The sequence below is a fragment of the Chlamydotis macqueenii genome, chromosome 2 (genome assembly GCF_036417535.1).
Source record: "Chlamydotis macqueenii isolate bChlMac1 chromosome 2, bChlMac1.mat, whole genome shotgun sequence".
Lineage (NCBI taxonomy): Eukaryota > Metazoa > Chordata > Aves > Otidiformes > Otididae > Chlamydotis > Chlamydotis macqueenii.
Window position 1 is genome coordinate 133,393,229 of NC_141557.1, and position 12,135 is coordinate 133,405,363.

General features: G+C 42.9%; 1 protein-coding gene across 2 annotated transcripts in view; it reads right to left on the reverse strand.

Moving 5' to 3' along the window:
• PAG1 (phosphoprotein membrane anchor with glycosphingolipid microdomains 1) overlaps positions 1–12,135 on the reverse strand; it is a 111,764-nt gene that overhangs the window by 82,528 nt on the left and 17,101 nt on the right. For both annotated transcript variants that reach the window (XM_086740961.1, XM_086740962.1), the window contains exon 2: positions 3,345–3,404. The gene's annotated coding sequence lies outside the window, so the exon portion shown is untranslated. The remainder of the gene's footprint in view (positions 1–3,344; positions 3,405–12,135) is intronic.

The following is a 12,135-nucleotide window of genomic DNA, read 5'->3' on the forward strand; positions in this document are numbered from 1 at the left end:
CCACACAAGCAAAAAGGAGAAGGCTCAGGTTGAAGCTTGTATTTTTTTTAATTTATGCTGAATACATACAAACCCCAACCTCTGAGTGCAGTGGTGGACTGTTTGCATGCAAATGTTATTAGGGAAGCAGGCAGGACGGATGGAAATTGAAAGCAGAGCAGCTATTCACAAATTACTTCCAACACAGGCAAGCTGTAGATTTTAAGCACCAAACTACACATCCTGTGCACCGAAGCCGCTCTGAGAGAAGCACCTCTTCATCCCTTCTTGCTGCCTTTCCAGCAGCCGGCATGGCCGGCCTCCTGACGGTGCTCCCCCAGTTCTGGTGAGAGCTCAGAGGTCAGCAAGCCCTCTCCCACTGGCGCTGACCGGCTGGCACCCTCGCCTTCAACCACATGCCTCGTGCCTCTGCCATGCAAACGCCAGGACAGAAAAACCAGAGCAGAGACATTGGACGCGGCAGACCACTGCAAAACCGAGCAGTGGCCACCGTGCATGTCAAACCAGGGCTGCGTGTCCCCTGCAAGACGTAGGTTTGTAGAAGAGGGCCGGCAAACACCTCAGCTGTCCTGCTACAGAGACCTACCCAAAACACCCCTGCCCTCCTCTTCAGCCTCACATATCTCTCACCCCACAACACCTATCACAGGAAACCACTGTTCTGCTTCTAACAAAATGACTGCACAACGCATATTTCTGCTAGCCCTCGGGTAACAGGACCACTTGACCCTGGACACTTGACCAATGACCATCTTCTTATGCTTTCTAAGCTATTTATATGAATAATTATGCTTCCTAAAACTGACACTGGCTGTAACCTCTCGACTTTGATGTGGCAGAGCCATACTAACCTCAGGGAGAAACCCCTCAGTGAAACACTCAGATCCGTCTGCGCGTGCAGGGCCTGGAGATGTGGTTCCACACTGAGAGACCCTCGGCAGCCTGACTAGCTGGAAGAAGTCCTCAGCCCACCCACCTCCTTTATCACTGACCACACTTGCCTTCCCCACCTCCATCTGAAGGCACTTCCTTGTTCACTCTCTAAACCATACCTGTCAAATGACCCATGGATGGGTTGTTTGGTTTTTTTTACACAGTCAAAAATCCCACACTGCCACACTAAAGTTTGATACTACTTCTCCACCAACACAGCTGGTTGAAAGGACCCTGTCCTCACCTTCCAGCCTCACTCATGGCCAAACAGCTGTTTCTGGGCTGTACTATAAACAGGATCAGAGAAGTACATCCAGGTTTTTAAAAGGCCCTAGAATCCAAATAAAACAAGCTTTTTTTTTTTTGGCACTAACATTCCCAAAGATATGGGAAGGATAATTTGCCGGACCTACAGCTATGCTCAGCTGACACTGTGTCGCTGTCTAACGCTGACAGAAGATTACATGGCATGATAACCTGTTCACAATTTCTAATTTCCCGTGCAAGAGTTCAGGTTATCCAAGTCCTTCAGACATGCATCAGAGTCATCAACACATTTTTATTGCAAATGGAATCTTCTAGCTAGTCAGTGGGGAAGAGAGAGAGAAAAACCCCTCACCATTCAGAGGTGTTTCATTTCCAGATCGGAGTATTTTTTAAAGAATGAAAGTTCAGCACTAAAACGCTTCATATCTGACAGATTTAAAGACAACGATCACAGTCCTCTGGCTTCCAAAAGGTAAGACTCCAGAAGCATGAGTGGTATTAAATTGATTTTACATTAATTTTTTCTCTAAGGTGTCTGGTCAAGCTCGTGGATTTCTGTGTTCATTTTAAAGACAAATACTACCAAAAGCAATATTTCTCTGAATCATATGTCAACTATTATGCATGTCTCATGCACTCAAGATTTGGGATTGAAGCATCCCTGTACTATGTACAGATACCAAAAAGAGACTGAGAGAGGGACTCGGAGTATATTCACAAACTCACACAACCGATCACTACAGCTCAGAAGGTACCTGATCAGACAAGTTGCGATAACTGAATACGTTACCAGAGATGCGGTCCCTGTTTCTGCAAAGGAAAAGTTAAACCAGAAAGCTTGTCTGAGCAAACCAGCTTTCGTTTAGGAAAAGCTAGGAACACGCGCTAGATTAGTTAGTGCAATGTGGTTAACCATTAGAAGTTTTTTGCTTGTCATATCATCAACATGCCAGAAATAAAGAGCACTGGTTTGGTATGCAGTAGCAAAGTACTGATTTCCCGTAAAGTTTCAAAGCTATCACTACACTAAGAAAGGGACTTGAAATCTTCCCAGTATTCCTCAACTCAGGCACAAATTACATACATTACATACACCCAAATCCAGTCCGGTACCATATCAACACTTATTAGAAACAGCCATCCAGCAAGGGCCAGGATACTTTGAATAAAAAATAACGGCAGTGTTTGAAAATTCACCATCGCCAGGTGTTGGGAGATGTTAATTATTTAAGTGGCAACCCAATATAAATTTGATGTTGCTCAAATCTCATCAGACCTCCAGCGAATGAACGCAAGCAACTTCAGCCTACATACTGAAGGCTGGCTCTCACTGGTCTCCATGCAGAGCTACCAGATAAGCTTTGCAGACTGCATGCCCAAACTAACTTCCTAACCACCATATTCTTTTCTGTGCCCTCTGCAGTGGGATAGCTTTGTAACTCGAACACTAAATACGAACCTCCAGCTGCCTATTTCCTTATTTAGTTTCTGCCCATACCCATGGAGACCTAATCAGCTATGCTTTCAAAACAGGCTTTGAAACAAGAAATGCAATGTATAGATCTGCGGCACCTACAGCAATCACAACAGCAGAAACAGCTTTTAAGAACTTGGCAAAGTGAGCAAAGATGGTGATTTCCAATGAGGCTGTCACTGCTTTGCTTGACCAAAACAGCTCCATTGACCAAAACTCCCATCAACCGGGGCAGGAAAGCCTGTGCCAGCGCTGCAGAGCACGTGGTGCCTCTCGCACAACTCCAGAAGACAACCAGCTAGAAGACTGGGCTGCTGAGGGGTAAAGAAAGACTTTCTGAACAACCATATACAAACTCATATCTGGCAGATGTTACCTTTCAGCTGGGACTGGTACTGCTGCTTTTTAAGACATGAAAACAACAACTGCGTTTTCAAAATGTGTCATGTCTTTATTTTCTATATACACAAACAGAGGTAATCTCACACAGCGCATCATGGATCATGATGTTCTAAGCAACAGCTTCTGCAAAAGCTACTTGCAACATTGCTGCTACCTGTTTAATTGCTTAGCAGTGGCACCTTCATAAATTACAGAGGTCTTCAGAAAACTGAACTGAAGCCAAGCTGACCACTACAGGAAAAAAAAAAGCAGTTGCATAAATAATTACCTTGGAGTGTCTGTAGAGCTTGATGTTCAAGTGATATACAGTACTGAGACACGTTTCCTCCTAGGCAAAAAGAAAAAAAAGAAAGAAAGAAAAATTCACAATTCTGAATTCAATTATACCACACTATGAGAACATAACAGACAACATACATTATCTGCTGTTTCTTCAAAGTTAAAATCATATCCAGAGAGAAGTACTTTAGAAAAATGTTTCCTTCCTGTATTTGTAATACCTGAGAGTAACTAAGACAGTTTAAAAAAACTCCTTTTTATTATTTTTGTCCATTTAATATCTTCTCACTTTCAAATACCTGATAAAGAAGTTAGGCTGAGCATTAGGACATTTTTATTCTCTCACCTATGTAATGTTGCCAATAATATGAATTTCATAGACCAAATCAGAATTAAAGACTCCTATATGTAAAGTTAGGGTAGTTTATACCCATGCATTGACAGCATCTTCAGGGAGATTTCTGCAGCTGCTTGGGTTTTATGACCAGAAACTCACTGTGACCTGGTAATTGTATTGGTTCGGTATCTCAGGAAAGAATATCCAGGTCAGTGATGAGAGATTTACTAGGAACAGAGAGGTGAAGAGGTTGCAAACTTTCCATTAGTGCCAGCCTTGCAACACATACTTGTAGTCACGGGACAACAGAGTGGCCATGTGGTTGCAATCAATCCTGCAACGCCTACATAATAAAAACATCCAACTTCTCAGACTGATTTTCTTCCCATTGCCCATGTGAAAATTTAAACTAACTTGGTTTGTAAGTTGACTTAGCGAGAAGAAAGTATCATCCTTTCCCTGCATGTTTATTTCAGATTTAAAGTGTCCTAACACCGTTAACTTCATAGGGAGCTAGCTTGCTATAGTAAGAGTAGTTTAAACCAAAGTTAGAGCAGTAAACAAATTAGGCTGCTCAGTGCTAACCAGTGAGATTAGGAAATGTAATTACCACCAAAGTAAGCAGAAATAGATATAAAATAGACTGTTTCTGAAGGAATATGCCATTTCTTCTACACTATTAATTTTCAGAAGAGACTCAAGTCTCTAAAGCAGCTTAAGAAACCAGAGACACTGTTAGGCTGTCTGCTTGTTCGGACCACAGAAAGATATAATGATTCCATTACTTCTTTTTTGACGGAAACCCAAATTAAAGTTGGTACAAGTGCATGGTACAACTCCAACTTTTTGCACAAAGACAGAAAGAATTTCTTTTTTGTAAGCATTAACCACTTGCTTTGCTCATTCACCCTGCCCCCCTCACTGGTGTAGTCTACTAAAAATAAAGCAGTGCAAGCTGCTGGAGAACTGTTGCTTAGCTACATTCACAATTATCACAATGCTGGCCTTACTCATTCAGTGTCAAGGTCAAATCAATTGTTTCTTTATTTTAATGATGAAGTATCCTGTTTATAAAAATCTTATCTGTTTCCTACTCGGTAAAATATTGCACATTTCAGTCAATCATTGCTGGCTAGTCCTCCAGAGAGAAAAAGTGTGAGAATGTAACAGCTAAGAGTTAATTTTTGCCCTGAACGGAGAGCTTTTTCCCAACTCCACCCAGAATCCCAACTGCCTCACACCGATACACAGGCAACCAATTATACCAACATTTCTCTCCTCCTTTGCTGTAGCCAAGCAAGTACGGCAGAAACGCAGCAGTTGTGTATTTATTCTTATTCTTCCTCCCCCCCCCCAACGACAAGCATAAGCAAAGCAGCAATTTTTAATTCGCGTGCACCTCTAAGTCAGCGTTGCGGGAAATCTAAAGCCAAGAAGGAATTTCCCCCTCAGTTTTAAACACGAGAAGTTTTTTGGTTCCTCTTTGCCTTTGAGGGCAGGTGTTCAGCTGCAAAGACTGTGATTCTCCCCAGGCTTAGTCTGGGCTGCTGAATATTTCATAGCCCCTGAGAAATGCTGCTGTAATCAACTTGCAAATAATGAAATGGGCAGTGATAATAGAGCAGAGGTAAAGCGCGCCATTAGAAAGCATCAGTGCTTTGGCTGCTGCTGCAGTCTCGCTGAAGCAATTTAGCAGGTTATTTGATAAAATAATGATGCTATCAACTACGAAACCAAAATGAATGTTATGCCAAAAAACATCAGAAAGTGTCTCAGGTGGCCAACGTGAATAGCAAAGAGAAAAAAATCAGAAAGAATGCCAAAGGAATCCCATTCAAGACTGAAACTCAATTAAATGCATTATTCACATGTCAATTACACACAGCCATATTAGGGTATTAAGAGAAAAGTAAGTTTACAAAAGTTACTTAAGGCAGGAAAAGTTATATAAATATTGAAATAAAACCAAGAAAATATTTAAGAAGCAGGGAACGTATTTATTTTAACCAAAGCTTGTAGAGTAACTCAGCTGCTTGCGTAACTTCTTTGTAACAGGATCTTGAGGTTTGACATTTGGAACCTCAGATGTTAACAGCATCCCCTCTGTACCGTCTGGGGCTGGAGAGCACCAAAAGACAGCAGAAGACCAAGAGTGAGATAATGATAATGGCATCTCCTGAAGAGATGACATGAGCTATGGTTAAGAATTTCATGTTGAATACCAGAATTGAGAAAGAGGTGAAATGACACAGGCAGTGATCGGATGAAGAGCAAGATCCACATGTGAATTATGCAGGGAAGCTCCACAGAAAGTAATTCTTCATCTCAGTTCAGAAACCCTGCCCAAAACCTGACTGTTCATTAACACAGCTAAATTCCACTGCACAGCCAGTGTCACGACTGTAAAATATTAGAATAGATCGTTCCACTTGGACGGGAACTACAACAATCATCTAGTCCAACTGCCTGACCACTTCAGGGCTGACCAAAAGTTAAAGTATGTTGTTAAGGGCATTGCCAAAATGCCTCTGCAACACTGACAGGCTTGGGGCATTGACCACCTCTCTAGGAAGCCTGTTCCAGTGTTTGACCAGCATCTCTGTAAAGAAATGCTTTCTAACATCATCTGAACCTCCCCTGACACAGCTTTGAACCATTGCCATGCATCCTGTATCTGGGTACCGGGAGGAGAGATCAGCACCTCCCTCTCCACTTCCCCTCCTCAGGAAGCTGTAGAGAGCAACGAGGTTGCCCCTCAGCCTCCTTTTCTCCAAACTAGCTAAGCCCAAAGTCCTCAGCGGCCCCTCGTAGGACATGCCTTCCAGCCCTTTCACCAGCAAACAGCTGGTGAAAACAGCCGTTATTTCAAGTGACTCTATGTGATGTGCAACTGTGGGGAAAAGAATTTGAGAAACAAGGACAGGCTTAAGAATAAATATAGTGCTCCAGTCCTGCCTGTTGGAAACACAGCAATCCCTCAAAAGTGCCGTGTGGCAGGTGGACCCTCCTCCTATGGACCAGAACATCCTCCAGTGCAGGAAAGGATAGAGACTGTCTTCCCCAGAACGCATTTCCCCAGGCACCAGAGGAAACCCTGCTGAACCACAACTCCCATGGCTGCACAGTTCTTTCCTGTCCTCCCTCGCAAGGACCGACATTCACAGTTGCCTTCCGACAGATACGCGGAGGTAACGCAACAAAGTGGTAGGCACTTCACAGAAGGCTGACACTGGCTCCACGAGTTAACTCCTGATACTCACAAGAATAAGTGGAACGTTATTCCTAGAAATTAAAGGAAGGTCTGGATGCAGGACCACTGGTGGGTTCACATGCAACACTGCACGTTGCAAAGAGAAGTCTTGACAGAAGTGTGAGGTTGCTCAATGGGATACTGCAAACGTGTGCAAGCAGAAAGCCAACAGCAGTGGGAAATAAAAATTGTTACGCTCTTTGAGAAAGAACCTCTGCTTTCAGGAAAGACTTGTGCCAGTCTAATAATCTTTTTACACATTTCCAAAAGTCGTTTATAGAAACTCCACGAATCCAAGCTGATTGTAAAAGAAATATTAATGAATTTGATAAACGTATCCTCTTTCTTCAGTCCCTTTGTACTTACTATGTTCTCTATCTGAATATTCTGTATTTTCATTTATTTCCTCAGCAGCAACAGATACAGAAGGCAGATAGGTTTAATACTGCCAAAGAAAATCTGGTGTACACATGTTCAGTGCAGCAGGGGGAAGTGAGTTCTCTCTAACATCCCAGAAACATCACCTGTCACTCTGAAAGAAAGTGATGTCTCAGGGTGATACCGCACTGGAGTAATTCCCATGCTTTGATAATCAAAGGACTCTTCCTGGTGTTATCTTCCATCTGCCAGGGAAGAGATCACACAGATAGACCTTCCAGCCAGATGGAGTCACCAAAAATTCTCTTCATCTATCAGAAAGCTCAGACATAACTGAGACACACTCCTTCATATTCTTCTGCTCTCCCTCCTGCAAATACCCAAAGATAAATTACTCAGACAAACTCGGATTTAGACTTTAAATGTCACAGGCAAATCTTATGCAGCTCATTTTTCTTTTCACTTTTTTCCCGGCATGAAAGAATTACTCTTATTAACTCACTGGGGCTCATGTCTTCCTTTTACTATCTGGGAAAAAGTACAATGTGACAGACAGACCTTGTACAACAGAAGGCTGGTGGAACTGCTCTCTGAGTTTATCCATTAAAAATAAAAAAATCTACTTCAACAGCTGTGAATTTTCTCCAGTATCACCAATCCTCTTCTGGATATCAGCATCCCAGTCTGATCCTTCTATAAAATGAGAAGGCTATGGTGATACAGGTTCCTATAATTTGTGAGGTGTCTTTATTTTTTTTATTATTTACATATATAGAACTAGTCTTGGAGCCAGGATGATTAGGAGATACACACACATGTAGTCCTACCATCAAGTGACTCCCAAACAATGCTCAACTCCAAAGTGGGGCTCTCACTCCTAAACTAACTCTTAGAAACCAGCAAGGAAAGCAACAGTTCACTGCTCAGGCATTTCCTTCTCCTTGGACATCTGACTCTACCGGGAGCCTTTTAAAATTTGCAGCATCATATTAAATCTTCCCCAGACTACATATTTACCAACATGTTGAAGAAAAGGATTTTGACAATTGTAATGGCAATTTCTGATAAGTACCAGAGATGGGGGTGGCAGCAGCGCTGCTCATTACAGCTGTCGGGCACTTACCCTTTTCCAGAGCCACTTTCATCTGTTAAAAAAAGCAGCCTCATGCTAAATGTAATTTTGGTTATCTCCCTTAAAATGATGCACATGTTTCTGAAAATAAAGCCAAAGAAAAGTACTTTTCCCTGCCCAGGTTAAAAGGTCTTGACATCCTTTTTCTTTGAGCAGCTCGAGTATCTCTTCTCTCTCCAGCAAGGACTTGACCCAGGAAAAAGCTTTATGTCAGGGGGATGCTTTTTACTGCCTTCTGAAATAGGAAAGCATAATCCTGTGAAAAGAGGAACAAAAGCACAGAAATGGTAGAAAATTAAGGAAAAGTGGGGAAAACTGGAACCAAGAGATATGTGGGGAAGATGATGGATAAGAATAGGCAAGGAAATTTGGCTGGGGAGTCAGGGAGAAAAGCAGGATGAAGGAGGTTGAGCGAGTAGGGAGGAAGGAGGATGAGGTAGTCAGTCAATCTAGGCGAAAGCTCAGGAGAAAAAAAAATGGGTGAAAAGGCAGAGTGAGATCAGGAACTATTTGGATGCGAACAGGGTGAGCTGAGACCCATCCAACACGCAGCTGGCACAAGGGGAGATCGGCGCTGGCTGGGCAGAGACAGGAGGACACAGGGTGAAGGAGGCAGCAGCAGAGACCTGAGAGGCTGGATGGGAGACTGGCAACAACAGGGAGTCCAGCAAACAACAGGAAAGTAATCTAAGTCCTTTTGTGAAAAAAAAAAAAAAAAAAAAAAAAAAGAGAAAATGTACAGATTGCTAAGACAAGAAGAGTGGCTGTGGAGGGAAATACACCCAGGGGAGCCGTAACAGTGAGCAAAAGAGGTATGAATAAGGTTTAGGAAAAGACAAGCAACATAAAGTAGAATGAAACAGGTCTAGTCAAAAACAGAAGGTCAGTAGAGAACATCTTTTGACAGAACTATGCAAAAGAGTCTGTACCACTGAAGCATACTCCTCTCCAGAGCCAAGTCCAAGAAGGAACGCAGGTATGCAGCCACAGTAAAATACACACTTTGAGGACAACTGGGCTAGAATATATCTTTTGCTTTACCTCATTTCTCAGATAGCATAAAACAGTAGAGTAATAAAAGGGACTGATGTTACAGGACAGTTCTTTCAAAATATGAAACAACACCACTCTGTGCCTGATAAGCACGTGACACCAATTTACATCAGCTATGGATTTTGTTGAAACTATCTTCTTTAGACACACCAATGGCTTGAGGGTCTGCTGTAGGGAGTCCTTACTCCTTGTGGAAAACCAGACTGGCCTGCCCTGTAATGTCACATACCCAGCGTCAGTCAGAGGCTGTGAGGAGTCAGCTATGGCTCTGCAAGGTGCTGACACTTCCCGTCCTTGCATTGCCTCCAGCACAGGCAGTGCTCTCCAGGGACAACCACGGGGGTGGCATAAATGACCCTCAGCTTCTGCTGGACAGGACAGGGACAAGGCTGGCAAACTGCACGAGAAGCAAGCAAGATAAGCAGCCAGATCTTTTTGCTGCTTGTGACTGAAGGAGAAAAAGCAACCACTTAAGTAAACAAAGGTCCAAAACTTGCCAGAAATACTCAGACACTCTTGTCGCTACAGCCCTCCTCAGGTTTCCAGAGCCTGGGAAGAAAAGCAGGAGTGTGGGGAGCTCCCTCTGAACCCCACACCCTGGTGCTGTTCCTGCAGAAACCAGGCTGCAAAGGAGGGAGAGAGACAAGAACGGGGGAGACACTTGCCCCAGCGTATACGCACACTGTATACCCAGATCTGAGTGCTCCTGGGTCCACCAGTCTAATTGTGCCCTTAATTATTTCCATGGTAACTGAAAGGTACACAACCATCCCCCTTACGCTGTATTCTCTTTGTGCATTTTAATTCACCAAACTGCTGTGCAGAACTCAGGAAAACATGACTGCGAGATTTATTTCTTTATTGGAAAAGCTGCAGAAGTGATGCTCCTGGCTGCTGCTAGAGCTATAGATACATCAGGGTAAAATACTGCACTAAAAACCTTTCCCATGACCCAGTACGGAAGTCATATTTAAAGCAACTCAGCAACACACTTACATGTCAACAGCAGCTTCTTAGCTACTAGAAAAAAGTGTATGGTGGTAGACTTCACTGCTGCCAGATGCAATCATTCCAATTAACATCTAATTTCATGTAATTGGCTAGCGTAAGTTCAAGGGGAGATCCGGGGTGGAGGAGAGATAGGAAAGTCAAGAGAATAAGCAGCAGTCCTCCAAAACCATAGAAGTCGCTTTCCTGGTATTCCACCTACCCATGAACTGAGGGTTCTGTGCTCAAATCACCCTTAAAGCTTCAGGTAACGTTTTTTTTTTTTCCAGTCCTCACCTTAGCTAGAGAAGTCCAGCTGTTACAGAGAGTGAAACTTAGGACTTGAGAAGGTATCCAGCAACTGTTTACTATACGCACCTTGAAAGAAGTGCAGCAGAACTTGAGCCTCACCTCTTACTCCTAACGTTGACCAGTATCAAACACACACTGTTAAGAGCAGTATCTAATTTATGGATTTTCAGAACAAATCAAACCAAATAAGCTTATAAAAGCTTTCTCCCAGAACTTCCCCATGTCCTGCAGAGTACTCTCCAACAATGTACGATCTGGTCCACAGGCCTTGAGCCAAAGAGGTGAGGTTACTGTCTCGTTCTCCAGAGATGTTTCTGTAGCAATATCCCAGTATATTCAGGCAATGGCACAACAGGCAAAGTGCTCTCTTCCTCATCAGTCCAGGCCGAACTGCAAGGCACCAGGGGTATGCGATGTATTTAAGAATATTATCCCAAACAGAGTTCTCTTTCCCTTCCTCTCCTAACGGACCAGCACAGACCAGCACTGAGCTGCCTGAGGAACAGAGGGCACAGCAGACCATCACCGCAGGCTACGATCTCGGCAGCCTTGCCTTTCATCAGGCAGCGCCGCTCAGAGCCAGTTAAAAAAAAAAAAGGCATCTCACTAAGAAAATACCCTGCAACTCAGCCACAGCGAGCCTGCATCAGGAAATCTGCAGACGAAGCTGAAAAATGTACCAATTTAAAAGGAGTAAAATTGGGCAGTTAAAAGCTTCTACCTTTTATCTGAAAATGATTCATGAGACACCCCTACAAAGTGACAGACAACAGCAAAGCAGTTCATCTACTATTGATAACCCAGCATTCCCAAGCCATCAATAGCCATTTCAGTGCTCCTAAAGTAAATTTAGCTTCATCTTCATTATTTTCTGTATTGAAAGACCAGGGACATATTCATGGATGTTTACACAATGGCGAGAGAGCACGCTATTTTATGTTTTATTACACTACCAAAGCAGAGTATCTTTCAAACACTGCTTGTGTATAATTTCTGTCTCTCTAAAAGCTGGAAGGCAATCATTAGCATGTTGGATCTGGCAAGTTCATATTATCTATCTGGTGATTACAGAAAGACAGAGAAGTCTTCAAAAAAAATATCCTTCAACTTCTGCATTTAGTACACATCTGATCAAAATACTACCACCATTACCTAAATCAGCACATCTTTAGCATAAACCATTATTCAGAACACATTAACATTAGTCTAAAAAGCATTAAATAATTATTAGAGGCCGTACTGCCTATATTTTATCTTCCTTTCCAACTTCAAAACTATAAAACTACACAACGACAACCTGAGCGCAGGAAAACATTTTCTTGATGGTGATG